Raw genomic sequence first — 19554 nt, 5'->3', positions numbered from 1 at the left:
TCCATCTTTGTTTTACTATGGTTGCAAATATCAGAAAATTTCTATATTGACACGGCACCAGAGTTAAGTTAGGGTTTTTCAAAATGCTGACACGCTGAGCTCAAAAGGTTCGCCATCACTGTGCTAGGAGAAATATAGGGGGACAATTGCTTCACAGCTATTAAAGGTATTCTCAGGGTCCTCCAAAGTAAAATGGCATATATTTCTCGTAGCAGCTAGCACTTCATGCTATTTCCTTTGCATTTAAGAATGACCAGATTTGGAAAATGGACAAATGGAAGCACTCTGCTATTCAAATAATAGCAATGCATTGGGATTTCTAAGGATTAAGAGGATCCTCTCCGATGGGATGCCTTGAGATAATGACTGTTATACATGAAAACTATACATAGACAAATTGTTTGTTATTGCAGGCACATATATATATTCATCCCATGCCAGTTAAAAACTAATTGGGTGTTAAATTGTGGAGTTTATAGTCTGGGGGGGGGGGGAAGGAGATATACAATTACAAAGTAGGATGACTACTGTGACGCAAAAGTATAGGATACAATGAGAATGTATCACAATGGGTCTAAGCTAGTGTGTGGGAGATATGGAGTAATGTCCATGGCAGTGCCATTCACTGAGACACTGAACTGTGAAAGATGAACAGAAACATCTTGGTTCCTGAGATGGTTCCATTTTGGATAATCTAGGTTTGAGATAGGCAAACAGGGATGTCAAATAAACACTCGAATATATGGTGAAGTCTTTATTGAAGATAAAATTTTGGCATCCTTGACCAAGAGATGGTAAGCTAGAAGTGAAAATAAAAAAGAAGGTTTATCACATAAGGAATTCCCTAACTTAAAGGTTAAGAAGCCCTGGCTGGTGTGGCTCAGTTGGTGGGAGTGTCGTCCCATGCACCAAAAGGTTGTGGGTTCGATTCCCTGTTGGGTGCATATGGGATGCAACTTATCAATGTTTCTCTCTTACATCAGTGTTTTTTCTTCTTCTCTCTCTCTTTCTTTCTCTCTCTCTTTCTCTCTCTCTCTTCCTCTCTCTCAAAAATCAATTAAAACAAACATGTCCTCAGGTGAGGATTAAAAAAAAAAAGTTAGGTAGAGGAGGTTAGTTGGCAAAGAAGATTGAAGAGTGAATGACCTGATGACAGAGGCAGCTCTGCTGTGAAGCTAAGGAAGCTTAAGGTTCTGGGTCCTTCTCTGGCCTTGAAGGAGCCCTACACACATGTTTACATGGTCATATATTTTTGTAACATTTTCAAAAGAAAGATATTTTTCTTTCTTTTTTTTTTTTCTCAAAGCAAAGCCCCAAATTGTATAAGCCTCAGGTCCCACACATCTGCTCTTGAGTAACAGGAAAGAGCAAAAATAAAAATATGATTATGTGGAACTGGGGTGGGGGCAGGACTTCTGAGGAGGATGTTCAACTAACCAATATGGGTGCTTCTGAGAAAGATGAGCAGAGAAACATTGGATTTAGGTAGTGGGTGTTCATCACTGCAGTGATTTGGGTAGGAAGCCAGATGGAGTTGGTCGATTTCAAGAAACGGAACCATAAAGAAGAGGGGAGAAAGGCTGGTAGCAGGAGAGAAGTGAACTGGGGAGGAAGGCCCCCCCCTCCCTCAAAATTTGATCTTAAGTGCTTTGCTATTTGAAGAGGAGGAATCATTTGGAATTTCTAAGCAAAACGGAACCCTCTCCAAATGCTTTGAGATAACTCTATGGCAAAAACACAAAAGTTATGTAGAGGAAAAGTGTCTTAACACGGCAGGGGGAGCTTGGGAATTCGGATGGAAAGGATAGAGATGTGTTGAAGATACAAGGGGAAAGGTAAGCTCAGATGAGTTTTCCCTTCATCCTCACTTCACTTTCATTTGCAAAGGACCCAGAGGAGATGAATGCCCAGAGACTCGGAAGAAATCTAGTCAGTGTCTTATTTCCTCAGTGGGCAAATCTACACTGATCGTGTTTGTTAAAGCACAAGGGGCTTTGGGTTGATGGCAGTCCCCACCCAGGGTGCTGAGCTCACATTACTCAACTCGCAATCATTTGCAGGGAAACAGTCTGTTTAGCAGCTTTCAGAAAACATCCAGTCAAAAGCCCCAAATCAGCCTGGCCAGCATGGCTCAGTGGTTGAGTGTGGACCTGTGAACCTGGAGGTCACAGTTTGATTCCTCATCAGGGCACATGCCTGGGTTGCTGGCTCATTCCCCAGTAGGGGGCGTGCAGAAGGCAGCTGGTCAATAATTCTCTCTCATCACTGATGTTTCTATCTCTCTCTCTCTCCCTCTCCCACCTTCTCTGAAATCAATAAATATATCTTTTTTTAAAAAAAGCCCAGATCAGTTTCCCTCCAAAGCCTTGTATATTTGTTTTAAACTGTGTTTCCTTTTAAATATTTGGTGAATATTGGAGAAATGCGAGGCGGTTTTTTTTGTTTGTTTGTTTGTTTGTTTTTGTAGACAAAACAACAAATTTACATGTCTGCCAAAGAAAATAGAACTTTTATTCAGGATATTAAAGGGAATTATTTTGTTGTTGTTGTTTGTTTTTTTAGAGAGAGAGAGAGGAAGGGAGAGCAATAGAAACATGGATGAGACAGAAACATCATCACATTTTCCATTGATGCCTTTTGCACACTCCCTACTAGGGATCAAGCTCCCAACCCAGGCATGTGCCCTGACAGGGAATGGAATGTGGACCTCTTGGTGCATGGGTTGAGGCTTAACCACTGAATCACACCAGATGGGCTAAAAGAATATTTAAATATTTTAAATTAGAGGCCTGGTGCATGACATTTGTGCACTGGGGAGGGGGGGTCCCTCAGCCCTGCCTGTGCCCTTTCACAGTCCTGGACCCCTTGGAGGATGTCCGACTGACGGCTTAGGCCCGCTCTCTGCAGGGATCCTTAGCACTGCCACGAAGGCAGGCCGTTGTGCTGGCCAGCCTTCCGCCTGGCTTGTGGCTGAGTGGCACTCCCCTTGTGGGAGCACACTGACCATCAGGGGGCAGCTCCTGTGTTGAGCTCTGCCCCCTGGCAGTCAGTGCACATCACAGCAACTGGGTGTTCCTCCATTTGGTTGATTTGCATATTACCCTTTTATTATATAGGATTGGACTTCTGAGTATTTGTTGATGTATAGTCTAATATCAGATTTATGTATTGAGAAAGGGAGCAATTTCTTCCTGGGAAAAGATTACTGGGAATCAGGAATTCAGGGTATAAAAAAAGACAATCTTTTTTATTTTTATGCTTTTTAAAGAATTTACTTATTTAAATTTATTGGGGTAACATTGGTTAATAAAATTATATAGGTTTTAGGTGCACAATTCTATAATACATCATCTGTACACTGTATTGTGTGTTCACCACCCCAAGTCAAACTCCCTCCATCAGCATTTATTCCCCCTTTAAGGAAAGACAAATCTTCAGTGGCACAAAATGGAAATAAATGCTTTTCCTAGCACCATGCAATTCTGAACTCTTCCTCCATGTTTATTGTTTCTGTCTTTTAATGAGAACATGTCTAACAATTCACACTGATTTGCTAAAAGTAACGTATAAAGTGCAATTATTTGCTCTCCTTGGCCGCAGGCCTCCTCATTAAAGTGCTTCTCATCACATTTTACCGCTTTCGTAAGCTTCCCACGCAGAAAGCATCCACAGGACAGTCCACATAGTAAAACTTTAAGTCCCTGGAACTAGAAATAGAGGTTGCCAGTTCCCACAGATTGCGAGATTGACAAATTAAAATACAGGACTCCAGCTAAATTCTCATTTCAATCAACGAAAAACATGTTTTATACACGTATGCCCCAAACATTACCTGGGACATACGTGTCTAAACTCCCTATTGGACACTCCCATGTAGCCGGGCGCCGGGGTCTCCCCTGGCCGCCTCCCGGGGCCCGTCCCCCCCCTCCCAGGCCTCAGAGCCCGGGAGCTGGTTTAAAACTCGGGCCGCAGGCCGGGCCGCGCCCCCTGATTGGCCGCCGCGCGCCCGCCCCGCCGCCCGCGGGCGTCACGCAGCCCGAGCCGCTGGGGCCCCGCCGCCACCGCAGCCGCCGCCGCCGCCTCCGCAGCCTCGCTCGGCGCAAGTGCGGCGCGCGCTGGGGGAGGGGGCGCGGCGCGGCGCAGCGCGGTTGGCGCGGGGCCCGGCGCGCGGCCGGATGAAGTTTCTCGGTCGCGCGTGACCGTGTCTGCGCGCTTATCTGCAGCTCCTCCCCGGGCCGTTACTTCGCCAGAGAAGAGGGAGAACGTGGGCGCGGCGAGGCACTCGGCGTCCCCGGCGGCTCCCCAGCCCTCCGCCCCTGGGCGCCGCCGCCGCCGCGAGCCGGGTAAGCGGCGCCGGGCTGGGGCCGCGAGGGCGGAGCGCTCGCCCGCGCCTCGTGCGCGCGCCGGTCGGGGGTGCGCGGGGTGCGCGGGCTCCGGGCGCGGGGCGGGCGGGGGCCGCAGCGCTAGCCCCACCCCGCGAGGCCCGGGAAGCCGCTGCTCCAATGGCTCTTTAAAAGGATGAGGTCTGGAAGTTTCTTTCCTCTGCTCCTGGCCCCTGAGCCACAGTCCCGGGTCCTTCTCTCCTCCCTCCCCCATCCTTACTTTAAGTGGCTTGAAAGTTTTTTTCGTTTCCTTCGCCCGGAGGGGCACAGTGCCAAGAACGGGGGACCCGGGCCTGGCGCGCGGGCCGGTCGCAGGAGCCTGTTGCTCTCCGCCGCTGTGGACGCGTCCCAGGCTGATCGCCCCGGGCGGCCACCGTTATGCGGTGCCGGGCCATGCGGGGTGGGTAGAGGGTGGGGGGAAATGTCCCCACACTGGGGTCTCACGCCCCGCCGGCGGGGGACCCAGACCGCGCCGCTGATTGGTACCCCCTGTCCTTGGCGTCTGTGCCTTTTCGTCTGCTGCCCACGTTGGTGCCAGCGTTTTGCTTCACACCCTCCTCTCCCCCACCCCTCTACCCCGTCCCTGGCGCTGTTGGGGGGTGCGGGGCGGGGGGGCTGCTTTTATCTGCGATTTCCCAGACCCGGGATGCCGGATGCTCCGGGGGAAGCGCGGTTAGGGAGACGCCTTGTGTCTTGGGGAGTTGCGTGTGTGGAGGCGGTGGTGATGGAGTACATTTTGGCCGGCGTTCTTTGCAGAGGCACAAAGGCTAGTTTATTTCCTGCAGATCCCTTGGAAATTGAAGCTGGGGCTGCAGAGAAGAAGGAGGGGCCTGCGAGGGCGGGAGGTGGGCGCCGCTGGTCGGGGGCGAGGCGAGTTGGGAACGTGAGACATCTCGGGCCCTCTCCGCGGGCGGGGCTGCTGAAGTTGCGCTGCTGGGAAGGAACCCGGGCGGGGGCGCTGTGTGCCTTGGGTGGGGAGGGTTGGGGTGGCGACTAGGGTTTCAGGGGTAGCAGCAGATAAGATGACCATGGCTTTGCCAGGCCTGAAGGAAACCCCTCCGTGTTGTTTTGATGTTGAGAGGGGGAAGAATGTGAAAAGTGGCCGATCTATGGTCCAGCGTTGATGGACAGCTGTGGTGTAAACATCCTTCTGTGTTTTGGGTAGGCATTACTCATTTAGGATACATTTTACAGAATAAATAACACCTGATCTGAAAAACGAACCAGGGGATGGTTTGGTGCAGGTGTTTATAATGAACTTTTTTTTTCTTTTAAGGTTGAATCATCTACAGTTGTAATATATGCATTTAGTGCCTGGTAGAATTTAAGTAAACAATTGTATTTAAAAACCCTAGAGTTCCTTGGCTTGAACTTCTAATGCAATGCAGAGAGAGAGCTCTGGATGGATGCACCTGTGCTTCGCCTGAGGGAGGGGTGGGGAGGGCGTAATCTTGTCTGGGATGCCTAGATACACTGCTCCTTAGTGGAGTACTTTACAGATGCGCGTTTCTGTCTAGATTGGGCTCTATCCCTGCTCAGACTTCACATTAGGTTCAAACAAAACAAGCAGAGGGTCTGTAGACTTAAGGGCCATAGGCCAAGTTGGCCTCCTGCACTGGTTTTTGCCTCTAAGGTTTGGGAGCTAGGGATGGCTTGTACATTTTTAAGTGGTTGAAAGACAAAATCAAAAGACTGTTTCTCATGTGAAAATTATATGAAAATCAAATGTGTGTCCATATTTAAGTTTGGTTGGAGCACAGCCACACTTAATCCTGTTGTCGGTGTCTCATTCTTGCGGTGCATGGCTGCTTTAACATTTAATGGCAGAGTTGAGTTGCATAGCTAAGACAGAGGTGTATACCCTTCAAAGTCTGAAATATTTACTATGTGGCTCTGTAAGGAAAAATATTGCTTAAATACTCCCTTTTGTGATAGGTGCATTGTTTAATTTTATTGCCTTTCAGGTCCTGTTTTTGGTGCCCCTTGAACTGGCAGACTCCCCCCCTCCAAAATTAAACTAATTATAAATCAATGTGTTGGATTTTCTCATTTCCAAGTTTTATTCTCAACTTTTTGGTATCTTTCTCTGTTGGAATCTAGGGTAAACTGGAGTTTCTAATGAGCAGACATTGTGTATTTACATATTTTAACTTTAATATAGATGGCCATATTTCAAGGCTTTCTGCAATGGGTTCTAGTAACTTCTAGCCGTTCTGTTACCTGAGTAGGTTTGAGGACTATAGTTTTATTTATTTAGGTTAAGAGAGCAAGGGGTTAGAGCATGTCATGGGTTCTTTTCAGAGGACAAGGCAAAGCTAGTGTGAACTCTTCCCTACTCCTCTTTTCTTCCTCATTTGCTAAAACTAACAAAAAACTGATAAAATTTATCTCCAACATACTAATAATAGGTCAATCATATGGGTACCATACCTCTTACTTGGGTTCCTTTTTTTTTCCTTTGCTTTTCCCAATATTTCTTCTCCTCTTTTTTGTTTCTGGTTTTTCTTCTCTCCTTAACACATATCCTCCTTTTATCTCCTAGGCCTGGCTGTTGTGGCTTGGGAAAAGAGAGATGTCAGTCAGTTTTTATTGTTCTCCAAATCCTATCATGTAGACATTGCTCCGTTTGGCCCTTAAAGATGTCTTTCCATTTTAGATACCTTTTAACTGCACATATACTGTGAGGGAGTAGAGGCCTGTTCCAGAGTTTATTATAGCTCAGCAAGGTGGGTGTGCTCAGGACATGTTCATGGGAATCCTTGAAGTGTAATTTTGTCTTGATGCAGGACTTTCGTCTTTAGCTGCTGGCGGGGAGGCTGTGCTTTACAAATAAAGAAGTGAGCCCATTGTCTAGAGGTAAGATTAAGGGATTTAGAAGCTGGCATGTGAAAACGAATGTACCTGGAAGATAACTGTCTGAGTTAAAGGCAGATTATGCTCTCCAGATTACATCCCAAGTCTGACATCATAGACTTGACTCTTTTAGGTTGACTTGCAGGTTGGCTCCATTTTGTATATTTATAACATGCGCAGAGAACTCTGTGACTTTCATAAGATATCTTGAGCCCATAACAGAGTTCTTAAAGTTGATGTGTTGGACTGGAAATGTCCTCATATATGCTGGAGCAAACAACACATATGCCAGTGACAGGTCCTGTACTTTAATGTAAAGAAGCAGAGAGCTTCCCATAGATTCAGAACTGCTTGATGGTGCCTGTGAATGACTGTATCTTACATCATGACTAGAGGCCCAGTGCATGAAAATTCCTGCACTTGGGCGGGGGGCAGGGGCGGCGGGGGGCGTTCCTCAGCCCAGCCCACGCCCTCTCGCAGTCCAGGCGCCCTTGGGGGATGTCCAATTGATGGTTTAGGCCCGCTCCCCATGGGCCCTAAGCCGCAGTCGTCTCCCTTTGTGGGAGGCGACTGGTGAGCAGATCAGGGGACAGCGCTGGTGGCAAGCGGCTGGCCCTGCCCCCCCATCACCCCTCTACCGCCAGTCGCCACCACCCACTGATCGCTGTCCACTGATCACTGTCCACCGATCACCGTCCCCTCCCTCTGCCCACTGGCAGGTACCTTGGCTGGCCTGGCACCGCCCGCTTGCCAGCCTCCACCTCCCACCGAATGGTCATTCTGCTGTTCGGTCGATTTGCATATTAGGCTTTTATTATTTAGGATTTTATTTCCCAATCAGTTATATCTGCTTGAAAAACACACTTTTCCTAAAATAGGCATTAGTTTGATATAGTTACATTGTCACATACATCATTAACCCCATACTTACCAGAAGAAAGGTATTATTTTGTCTCTTATAAACTAGTGTCATTCATAGGAGAGCATCCATATAAATACAGTTGGGAAATTATATTTAGTATAGTAAAGTTGGTATACTGTGATTAAATAATTATAATTATAGGGCAAGTAACAATGAGATGAAAAACTACTTCTAGATAAAGGAAACTGATGTTAAGTAATCCATTGCCTTCCTGTGAAATATTTCCCATGAAGGTCCGAGGTAGTTACTCATTTAGTAGATAGTAGTAGATGGAATTGGAGGCATATTGTATTGGGCTAGACACTAGGGAGAACACGAAATCAATATACTGCTATAGTTTATGATCTTAATTGGAAAAATACACAGAGAAAAGAATAAAAGGTTCTATGTTTAATAAAAGTTACAGGGATTCAAATAAATGAGACATCGGCATAGGATTGCTTGCTGACTACTTGTAGACGGCCACCTTCTCCCTTGTCGTCACATGGGCTACCATCTGTGAAAGCCTGTGTCCTAATCTCTTAAGAGGACACCAGTCATACTGGGTTAGGGACCACCCCAGTGACCTCATTTAACCTTTCTTCTTTAAAGACCCTATCTCCAAATACGGTCATATTCTGAGGTACTGGTTAGGATTTCAACATACAAATTTGGGGACATAGGTCAGCCCAGAAAAGAGTTCTTAAAGAGACTGCAAGGCTCTCATAGACTAGGCTGTATACTGGTGAGAGCGTGAAGAATGGACTGGTTCAGGGTAAGGGAGGGGGTCCTGTGGGGGCTGTTGTGGTAGTATAACTAAGTATTATTGTGTAATTTGATGTTTGTGAATAAAGGAAACTGCTATTTGAGGACAAGGTATTTTAGCTTTGGCCTGAGGCCACTTGTTTTCTTTATCCTGGTGTTTACTGGGAAATTGGCATTCGCTTTTGTACAGAGAGCCTTCATTTTCTTTTTAAATGTGTCATAAAATATTTTCATAATAGTTTTGGAGTCTGATTAAGCAGCATTTTTTTATTCTTTAAATTACCTTCATCTAAAAACTATGTATATATCTGCCGGAAGCCGGTCCATCCTTGCTGCTTGACACAGTCGCTGCAGGAAAGAAACATCTGCACAGCATATGTTTCAAGGGACCTGGCGTATATAGCATACTGTTCTTAATATGTTTGCTCCCCTTAGCGCTGTGTGTTTTAACCAAGGTCACCTCTCCAAGAAAGGTTGTTTCCCCAGGTAGGAATTTTTCCCTGAAGTCAGGGAGGGGATGCCTCTCCTAGAAAGGTTGTTTCCCCAGGTAGGAATTTTTCCCTGAAGTCAGGGAGGGGATGAAACTCCTTAACTAAGTGCCAGGCGGGTAGTTAATCACTACAAACAATCATGCTTAAGCTACATAATCTTTACTCCCTGGAATGGAGATAAGAAACGCCCTAACCTTTGTAATAGAAATTGACAGGATTAAAATCAACTGGTATAAATACGGATGTAACAAGACAATAAACAGCAGAACTTCGCTGGAGATCCAGACCAGAACTTGGCTGGAGATCCTGGCTGGAGATCCTGGCTAGGCTGCTGATCAACTGAACACTGTCTCCGTGTCCTTCCTTCTTCGCCGACTCCGTCTACACCTTTGGGGACCCCTGGACCTGCTGGGGTTGGACTCCGGCATATATCCTCTGCATATTTTGTGGGCAAATATTTGGCATAATCTTTTTTTCCCCAGAAACCTTCGCATTTCGGAAAGATAAAAGATTTTAAAAGTAATAATATGTTTGCTGTATCACAAAATAATGAAAATGTTTTTAAGTGTTGAAATTATAATTATTTATAATGTTAAAGCAATTCTTTAGAATAGAGGACTGTTAAAGCAATTCCTCCAAATTTGGCCAGCTGAGTTTAAAAAAAAAACGGTAAAAGGAGACTTAAAGTTCTTACTCTTTTTTTTTTTTTTTCTGCGTGTGGTGGTGAAATTTGTTTGGTCTAGGAATACATATTTTTATCCTCCTTTTAGCTTGATTTATATTTGTGAAAACAGCACTCATTGTTATTTCCTTGTAAACAACTCCACCTCCAGATCTAAGGTGATATAAATAAATGCATGAGGGGAACGTGAAAAAGGAAACACTCGTAAGAAGGGGAAAAACAGAAATATTAGCAACACACACACCGAAGAGAGGGAGAGAGAGAGAGAGAGAGAGAGAGAGAGAGAGAGAGATCTTGAGGAAAAACCTATTTAGATTGTGTTGATGACTTAATGTTGATCATTTGAGTTTGTTTTGAGACAGTTTACTGTTTAGTGCTTATATCTTAAAATTAGAGTAAAACATGTAAGATAGTGATTTCTTCTGGTAACTTTTTTATGATAAAAAATAAAAAAGCATATTTTTAAAATATGTATGTGGAAGACATAGACTAGCTAAGAGAAGGAAAAAAAAATTTACCTGTAATTCTATCACCTAGGTGCAACCTCCTTCCCCCCAAAGAAAACACAAGTTTGTGAACTGAGGATGCTAAATTATTTTGATATAACAAACGGGTAAGTAGAGATGTTGATCAACAGATTTCACTGATTGCTCATTTTCTCAGTGAGGACATGGGATCTGAGATTGTTAAACATCCGTATCTTCTTTAATAGCATCTATTTGAACCAATGTCTCTTGACTGTGAGGAGGTTAACTACCATGTGGCACACAGGACACCAGTGGAGAATGCATGTTTAAATCTTGATTTCTGCTTACAGTTATTTGTTACCTGGACCTATAGTTAATCCTAGAATAGCTTTATCTTATGGAATTGGGTGGGCCCCTGGCATGCCTTGTATCAGGGAACTGGATGTAGAAATGGTCATGGAAATCTGTCATTTCTGGACATCAGTGACCTAACAAAACCACGAGGATAGAATCATGAAGTTAAAAAATTATTCCACAACTTAAAAGATACTATCTGATCTATACCAGGTATGCCCAGCTTTTCTTAAATATTGCTAGGCCCCCTTAGCAGGTCCTGTTTGTCTAAGGTATTACTGGATAACGTTCACGCTGCTTTAGGTTAATGTTCCCCTCGCTGTGTCCCACTTCTCCCAGCCTCCCCTGAGTATTTAATTTTAATTAGTCAAAGTGTGAAATCTGCCTCTGGGAGACATTTATTTCCCACTGCAGGACCTGGGGAGGCCTCAACTCTAGGATTCAGTGGAGTTGGAGTTCTGCCTTTCCTCCCACCCCACCCACTTCCTTCCACATTCACGGTTCTGCTGGGAGTAGTTAGTTATTCTCTTCCCACTTAGAAAAGTACAGCACAGAATGCCTCTTTATTCTGATAGAATCTGCTGACTATATATGTTGGGTCAGGCTGAGTCACAAAGTACTTTTAGATCTGTTCTGAGGTAGGAAAACAAAAGAAGAAACACCCCCCGGGCCTGGATTATTGGTCCCTAGCCAGCTCCATTAAGTTCAGTGGACATTGGTTGGGTGCTGAACCAGGACATTCAGGTTCCACCCTTTCTCAGAGGAAGGATTGTTTAATTGCGGCATACTTTACAACTGACATGGTGAACTACACAAATTGAAAGTGTATAATTTGTTGAATTTTGAGAAACCATCCCCACAGTCAAGACAGTGGACATAAGCTTTGCTCCTGCCCCTGTGTAATCCTTCCCAGCCTCCCCTTCTGACTATCTCCCATCACCAAGTAAACACTGACTTGCTTTCTCTCCCTATAGATTAGTTCACATTCTCTAGACTAGAGCTTTAATAAATGGATCTTACCGTATATTCTTTTTGTTAGACTTCTTTTACTCTGTATTTTGGGATTTATCCAGGTTGCCTGTATTAATAATTCATTATTATTTATTGCTGAGTACTAGATCATTGTATAGATATACCATTCAGGAATATTTAAATAGTTTAGGATTCTTTTATGCTTTGTACATTGTCTTGTAGAGTGTTTTTCTTGGTTTAAACTGCGTGTGTCACACTTTTGTGTTTGACAGTATTCATAAACAAAATTTAAGTGCCCTTATTTGTTACTTGAAGTTTGAAACTATGTAAATCATACTTTTAAAAAACCTACCAGTAAGTTTAAAATGAAGAGATGTAAAGTTTTCTAATTTTTAAAGCTACCAAGTGATTACTTTTTTTTAAAAGTCACATGAGCACCACAGCTTTTGCATCCTATCTTGTGAAGAGTATAAGCACAGCATGGTCTGTTTCCTAAGGGAGCCGAAGCTCTGTTTTCCAGACTGCTTGCCTAATGCTCTGACTTGCTAATTTTTTGCACTTCTTTATTTTTGATTGCTTTATCACCACTTGTGACAAATTTATGTGACAACCATATAGTGAATTGGTTAACAAAGGAGTAATTTGGTGCCTAAATTATCCAAATAATTTTCATGTAGTATATGTTTACGGCTAAGACCATCAAACATACTAAGAGTTGAAGTGGGGATAATCATCATTGTGTGCATACACAATATTCTGGCAGAAATTATTCAGACTTTTTGCCACTTTAAGCATTTATATGTCTGCCTGTACTTTTTGATCAGTTAATTGAAATTAAGTGGCAAAACCCCAAAACAACACCATTTTAGGCAGACGTGCTCTCTGGATTACCAAAAAAAGTAAAAATTGGTTTATAATCTTATTAACATTTAGTCCTTTGAGTAGCATAGTAAAATACAGCTAATGAATGTTGTTAAACAGTGGATGAGTTAATTAAGAAGCAAATAGTCATGTTTTTTGAAAGAGAATAAAACCTTTTAAAATGTGTTCAGAGAGAAAATACCAGTTGTCAAGATGGCTCTAGTGAGTCCTATGGAATTACATATGGTAACTAAATCGTTGTAACCTATTATATTTATTTATCTGTGAATCAGTAATTAGGGAATTGAATTGGGCCATGCTAATTTATCTTGTATGGCTAGGATTCTAGGGCTCATGTTCAGGTAGGTTCATATTAATTTGTGTTTTTTTTAATATATTTTTTTATGTATCTGAACTACTTGGAATCTTGCCAGTATGCTGTAAACTGTGTAAACTCTCACTCCTTTTGCTGACTAGTTTTTCTTTGCCTTTGCACCGAAGGTGGTCCAGGCTTTATTATATTGTTTCCTGTTTGTGAATGTGTGCACTTTGTTCCAGTCTTTCAGGTGCATTCATTCTTGACATAAAAACAAATGGAATATCAGGCAAAAAACAGACAAAGAAGAATTTTAATCTCAACAAATTCCTCATGTTATTGCAGCAAAATAGCTATACATAAGTTCCTCTTCTCCCCCCTTCTATCATCTCGTCAGTTACAAGAATAATCAACCACAGAAATACAAAATCGCCATTCAAATATGTAATGCATGGCATAACATTAAGAGACAGATATTATAATTGCAGACATAATAATCCATCAAGTTCTTCCTAAAAATAACAACTTAAAAGTTTGCCTGGACTCTGGATTCATCAGTTTGCATATGGTTGGACCTGGCCTGTAATTCCTCATGTATATTTCACATTTAACTTGTTTATTTTTACTGTTGACTATTACAGATGTCCCCATTACCCCCTCTGCCTCAGTGTATTCTCAGCAATGTAGACTACCACTGACTAACAAGATTCTCAGCTGATTCAGACAGTGACACCTCTTCGCTGACGGAGGAATACAAGGTTTTCTCTAGTAATTCTTTAGTACAGATCATGAAAAACACTGATTTTATTACTGTGGACATTTTTTCTTGAGTATATGCGTGTTATCCAAAGTTGAATGTTCTGATTGAGTATGGAAGGGAATAAGAGAGGATTATGCCCAGTTTTATATTTTTTTTTATAGTATTCCCCTCCATATACAGAGAGAGACTTTAATCTTGAAACTTGCTGGTATGTTTTTTATTCTACTAGGATTTTTAACTTACCTTACAGATAATTGTGTGAAGTCTGTTTAAGATACTTTATCTTCTCCTATATTTAATTTGACCTTATTAAGGTTATTTTCCGTAAGTAATTTGTTTTCATGTTGGTATAGGAAGCAAAGTGATGTCAAGTAAGCCTTATTTAGTATCAGCTAAATAAAACACGATTGCTGGCCTAGTATGTTGAGTGCTTGTGAGTGTGATATTTGGTGTGATGAAGCATGAAGGGTCTTTATTTCTTATTGATTCTACCACTGAAATAATTCTAAAATATAATATATATTTTTAATGTTCATGTTGGCCAATGTTCCATCCTCCCTCCATTCTCCCCTCTTGTTCATCTCTATGACTTCTTATCGATAAATCAAATCTGCTTTAACTTCAGCAACACCTAGAACAGCGGTTCTCAACCTGTGGATCGCGACCCCTTTGGTGGTTGAACGACCCTTTCACAGGGGTCGCCTAAGACCATCCTGAATATCAGATATTTACATTACGATTCATAACAGTAGCAACATTACAGTTAGGAAGTAGCAACGAAAATAATTTTATGGTTGGGTCACAACATGAGGAACTGTATTTAAAGGGCCAGAAGGTTGAGAACCACTGACCTAGAGGCTAGTGATTTACTTTTTTTCTATGTCTGAATTCTTTTCACCTTACATTCACAGATGTAATTGATTCACTCTTTCAACAAATATTTATCAAGTGCCTACTCTGGGCCAGCCAATATTACTGGTTCTGGGAATAATAACCTTGTGAGGAAAAAAAAAATAAAAGGAACCGTCAACAACAAAACAAAAATTACTGCCCTCGTGGCACTTTAATTCTGCCGATTCCTATTTTACAAAGGTATTTCAAGATCAATATGTCGGAAAGGAATGTATTTCCACTCCTTCCTCTAAAAACAGATGACATTTCTATTTCCGTGGTTTTTCTTTAACCTAAGGATGTCCCAATGTTTCTAGTTTCCCAGATTAAAAACTTAGTGAGTCAATCTCTGTTGCTGTCTCTCACTCATTCCACCTGCCCCCAACATACTTCTAGGGGTTATTGAATCTTTTTATTCCCTCTAATGAGTGTATCTCCTGTCTTTTTCCTTGCCACTGCCTTATTCTAGGCTTACCTTATTTTTGATAGGGCTGTTTTAACAGCCTAACATATGGTTGTACTATCATTAGTTCTTTTGTCTCTTTGGTGAATTGTTTGTCCTTTGGCCAGACTTGTTTTTCCAGAAAATAAATTTTAGTAATCTCTCCTCCACTCCCCATTGTATCTACTCACTATGCCTGTCTGCAGGGCAGAGTCCCAAGGAGATATGGAAACATGGCTTTTCTAGCTCCTGTCTAGTTTGGTGGCCTAGTACTATAGAACCACTGTCATTACATTAAAACCACAGTCATGTGTTCGTTACGATTTCATTGCCTTAGCAGACAGCCTTCCCTTAGCAAGAGATGCTTTTACTACTCATGGTTCTAATTGTTCATCCTTCAGGATGATTCACATGTCACATTTCCTCCAAATTCTTTCTGACTCATGGTGCCGGCATTGGATTCCTCTGTCCTCACACAGAATTCAGTGCATCATGTTGCAGTGTAATTACTGTTTTCCACTAAATCGAGAGCTCAGAAGTTAGGTGCTGTCCTTATTCTGCTTTGCCATATGCTTCAGATATAGATATGTACAGATTTGGAGCGGGTGGAGTTTATAGAATGTGGGGTGGACCTCTTACATAAAAAGTAACAAAATTATGAATTCAAAATCAAATTAAAAGTGCATGTTCATTTAAATGAGAGTGGAAGGATCCTGTGCCCGATGCCTAGGGCAATGTGTTTAGTTAAAACTTGCGGAAATAATACAGTGGGGTTTTTGAATATGTTATAGAAATAGGATATTTATGTAATTTTTTTGGCTGTTGATTTCCTTTTTTAAAAAAATGTGTTTTTCATTGATTATTAGAGAGGAAGGGAGAAGGATAGAGAGAGAGAAACGCCGATGAGAGAGGAACATCATCAATCAGCTTTTCCTGAACACGCCCCACTGGTGATCAAGCCTGGAACCAGGGCATGCACCCTGACTGGGAGTGGAACCAGAGACCTCTTGGTTCCTGGGTCTAAGCTCAACCACTGAGCGGCAGGAGCAGAGCAGCTATTGATTTTCTTAAAGCTAGGAAACCGTCGTTAGCCATCCTGTTGCCAATGCTGTTGTTAATAATAATGCCCAGTGCCTCAACAGCATTTCTCACTTTCTGAGCAAGATCAGATTTCACTTGGGTGGGAAATGATTCAGTCCTTCCTGTGCATCTGTAACCGCAGTTGACACCCTGCTCCAGCTCCTGTTACCCTGGTGAATGCTAAGGGATTTTCTGAGCGCTTTCTAAGTTATCTTGCTGCCACTCCATCTTTCTATCTCTTCTCTCTTTTAGCTTCCTCACCTCATTTTTTCTTTCTCCTTTCCTCCCCTGTATGTTTATCTGGGTCTTGCTCTACAGCAAACTTACTGCCTCCCCATCTGTCTTTTCTAGTAGATAACACTTTTAAGTAAGTGTCAGTTCTTTGGCAAACTGAATTTTGGAGTTTGCAATTACTGACTTCATTTCTACCTCTTTGAACCATTGTAGGGCGTGACTTTGAAGTTCCTCATTAGAACAAAAACTATGTGTAGTTTCTAGCAATGGGAAAGGAGATGTCTAAAGCCACCTGCTTTGTTTACTGCAGGGGGAAAAAATGGTGCAATTTACAAGTCAGTCCCAGTCCAGAAATGATGGAATTTTATGTGTTTTAAGGAGTTACCTATTTAATAAACATGGTTAATCTGATAGCAAATTCGAAATGGCAAAACAGAGATATTAGTGTCCAGAGGTTAATAGAAGTCAAAATGACGATAGCAATAGCTTCTGTATGCCGATTATTTCCAGGCACTTTGCGTATGTTATTGCTAATGCCCACTTTACAATAGCCTCTTAGAGAAGTTAAGTGACTTGCCCAGGATCTCACAACTAGCAAAACAGTAGTGTGTTCTTTTGTTTTAATTCTCAACTAGAGGCCCAGTGCACATTAGTTCACAGGTGGGGTCCTGTCCGGCGATCAGGGCCGATTGGAGCCATCTTGCCCAGTCTTGATCAGGGCTGACTGGGGCCAGCCAGCCTTGGGGAGGGACCGCAGGAGGTTGGCTGGCTACAGGAGGTGGGCTGTGGGAGTGCACTGACCACCAGGAGGCAGCTCCTGATTTGAGCTTCTGCCCCCTGGTGGTCAGTGCGTGTCATAGCTACCGGCCAGTCATCTAGTCCTCCACTCATCACAGTCGCTTGGGCATATATATATGTTACAGTTTACATTTAATATTACTTTGTATTAGGTTCAGGTGTACAGCATAGGGGTTATTAGACAATCATGTACTTTACAAACTGTTCCCCTTGATAGTCCACGTACCCACCTGATATTCCACGTACCCACCTTACATCGTTATTACAGTATTACTATAGTCCTTATGCTGTACTTCCCTGTATCTTGTGGCTACCAATTTGTACTTCTTAATCCCTTCACTGTTTCCCCAGTCCCCAACCCCCTTGTTTCTGTTTTGTTTATTCATTTTGCTCCTTAGGTGCCACACATAAGTGGATTCATATGGTGTTTATCTTTCTCTGACAGACTTATTCACTTGAAGTGATATTCTCTAGGTCCAGCCAAGCTGTCACAAATGGTAAGGTTATATTCTTTTTTTGTGACTGAGTATTACTCCCTTGTATGTATGTACCACACCTTTTTCTTATCTACTGTCCCATTTCTGGGCAGACAAGACACATTTCGCTGGCTGTGGCCTTCATCTGGCAGCCTCAGACCAAACAGACTCCACCTGACCTGACTGAATGAGATGAGGGCTTTCTCCCTCGTCCCCAGTGAGCAGAGCCCCACTCACAGAAGCTGGCTGTGTGGGCTGGGCTGGCACAGGGCCTGGGCAGAGTTCACTGCTGGAGGACCACCTCTGTGGTTTGCCTTCTGAGGCCTGCCCACAGCCACAAGCCTGTGCTCTGACCTTCTGGCACCTTCCATGAGATCCCTTGTAAGGTCCCTTCTCACCCAAGATCAAGTGGGTCCTGCTGTTGCAGTTGAGAACTTCCCCTGCATAGAGCACGTTCATGGTGGTCCCTGTGATTGGCTGAGCCTCCCTAGATCTGCTTTCCTGACTAAGAGGAGCTCTGTGTTTGCAGGGAGAGGGAGCAGGCCAGAATGTGCAGGCCCACACCCTGCAGTGTCCTGGATGGCAGGGCCAGGCTGCTCAGCTCGGTTGAGCTATGGAGCAGGGTGGGGCTTATGTGGGCTCGGGGCAGGGTGGGGGGGGACATGGGCCAGGGCACAGGCAGGATGAACCGGACCTTCCAGGTGGTGGGTCACTCTCAGCTATCTTCATCTCCTTCACTTCCAGCCCCTCCTTCTGCCTCCCTCCCTGAGGTCTCAACCCCAGGTCTCGGCACCCTTGCTTTCCCAAACAAGGCCCAAAGTGGACAAATGACCTCAGATATAGAGAACTGCCGCAACATCTTAAAATTGAGTTTACCTTAGACCGAGAATCTCCACTTCTGGAGACCCGTCCTCAATAAAGACTTATGGATGCAGATGTTCCCTTCAGGACAGAGGTGGGAGTGAAAAGTTGGAAGTGGCTCATGTTCCACAGCAGGGGCTTTGGAAATTCTGATATGGGGGTCACAGAAAATGCCAAGGAGGGAGAGGACTAACCAGCGGTGTCCACATCTAGGGAAATGAGGTTGCAGAAGGGTGCATGCCTGGAAACCCTCCCCTCCCCATCCACACATACACATGTGCACATGCACAGGCACCCACACATGCACACATGGGCACAGAAACATAGGTGCACACACAGGACTGGAACGGTGAGCAGCCCTGTCAGGGCTCTCCTCCCTGGAAGCACTTGGTTCTTTACTTGATTCTGAATTACTTTATAATTGACTATGTACTATAATAAACCTTTATTTTTCTTGTCATAAATGTTTTAAAAATTGAAAACTATATGAGGCTGACCCCATTAAGTGGAATTTGCTCCAGTAGGGTTTGGTGCTGACCAAAATCTGATGGTGTGCTTTTTTAAGAGCATTTTATAAAGCAGGCTGGGAACTGTGAAAGCATAGCTGTCTGGGACTAGTTAATCTGAAGGTAAATACCTTTTTGCTCTTCTGCTTTTTTTTTTTTACTAATCCTCACATGACGATATTTTTTTCCATTGATTTCTAGAGAGAGCGGAAGGGGGGGGAGGAGAGAGACTGAGTAAGAGAGAGGGAGGGAAAGAAAAAAAGAAATAAAGAGAAACATCGATGTGCGAGAGATACACCAATTGGTTGCCTTCTGCACAACACATGCTTGGTCTTGACTGGGAATTGAACCCTTGACGCTTCGTCCCATTGGCTGATGCTCCAACCACTTAGCAAACCAGCCAGGGCTTGCTTTTCTTTAATATTCTTATTAGAGTCTAGAGCTATGATTTGGTGGAAGGGA

General features: G+C 43.4%; 1 protein-coding gene across 2 annotated transcripts in view; it reads left to right on the top strand.

Moving 5' to 3' along the window:
• The first annotated feature begins 4083 nt into the window (after positions 1–4083).
• Positions 4084–19554, top strand: part of MPDZ (multiple PDZ domain crumbs cell polarity complex component) — a 175935-nt gene continuing 160464 nt past the window's right edge. The window contains exons 1-4 of one of the 2 annotated variants that reach the window (XM_036331163.1): positions 7136–7238; positions 10612–10687; positions 13686–13802; positions 17695–17746. The gene's annotated coding sequence lies outside the window, so the exon portion shown is untranslated. Of the gene's footprint in view, positions 4344–7135; positions 7239–10611; positions 10688–13685; positions 13803–17694; positions 17747–19554 lie in introns of those variants that run through there. The other variant, XM_036331164.1, reaches the window with a different exon arrangement.

The sequence above is a fragment of the Myotis myotis genome, unplaced genomic scaffold (assembly GCF_014108235.1).
Source record: "Myotis myotis isolate mMyoMyo1 unplaced genomic scaffold, mMyoMyo1.p scaffold_m19_p_12, whole genome shotgun sequence".
Classification (NCBI taxonomy): Eukaryota; Metazoa; Chordata; class Mammalia; order Chiroptera; family Vespertilionidae; genus Myotis; species Myotis myotis.
Note: the sequence above shows the minus strand (reverse complement) of the source record. Positions and strands in the feature narration are given on the sequence as shown.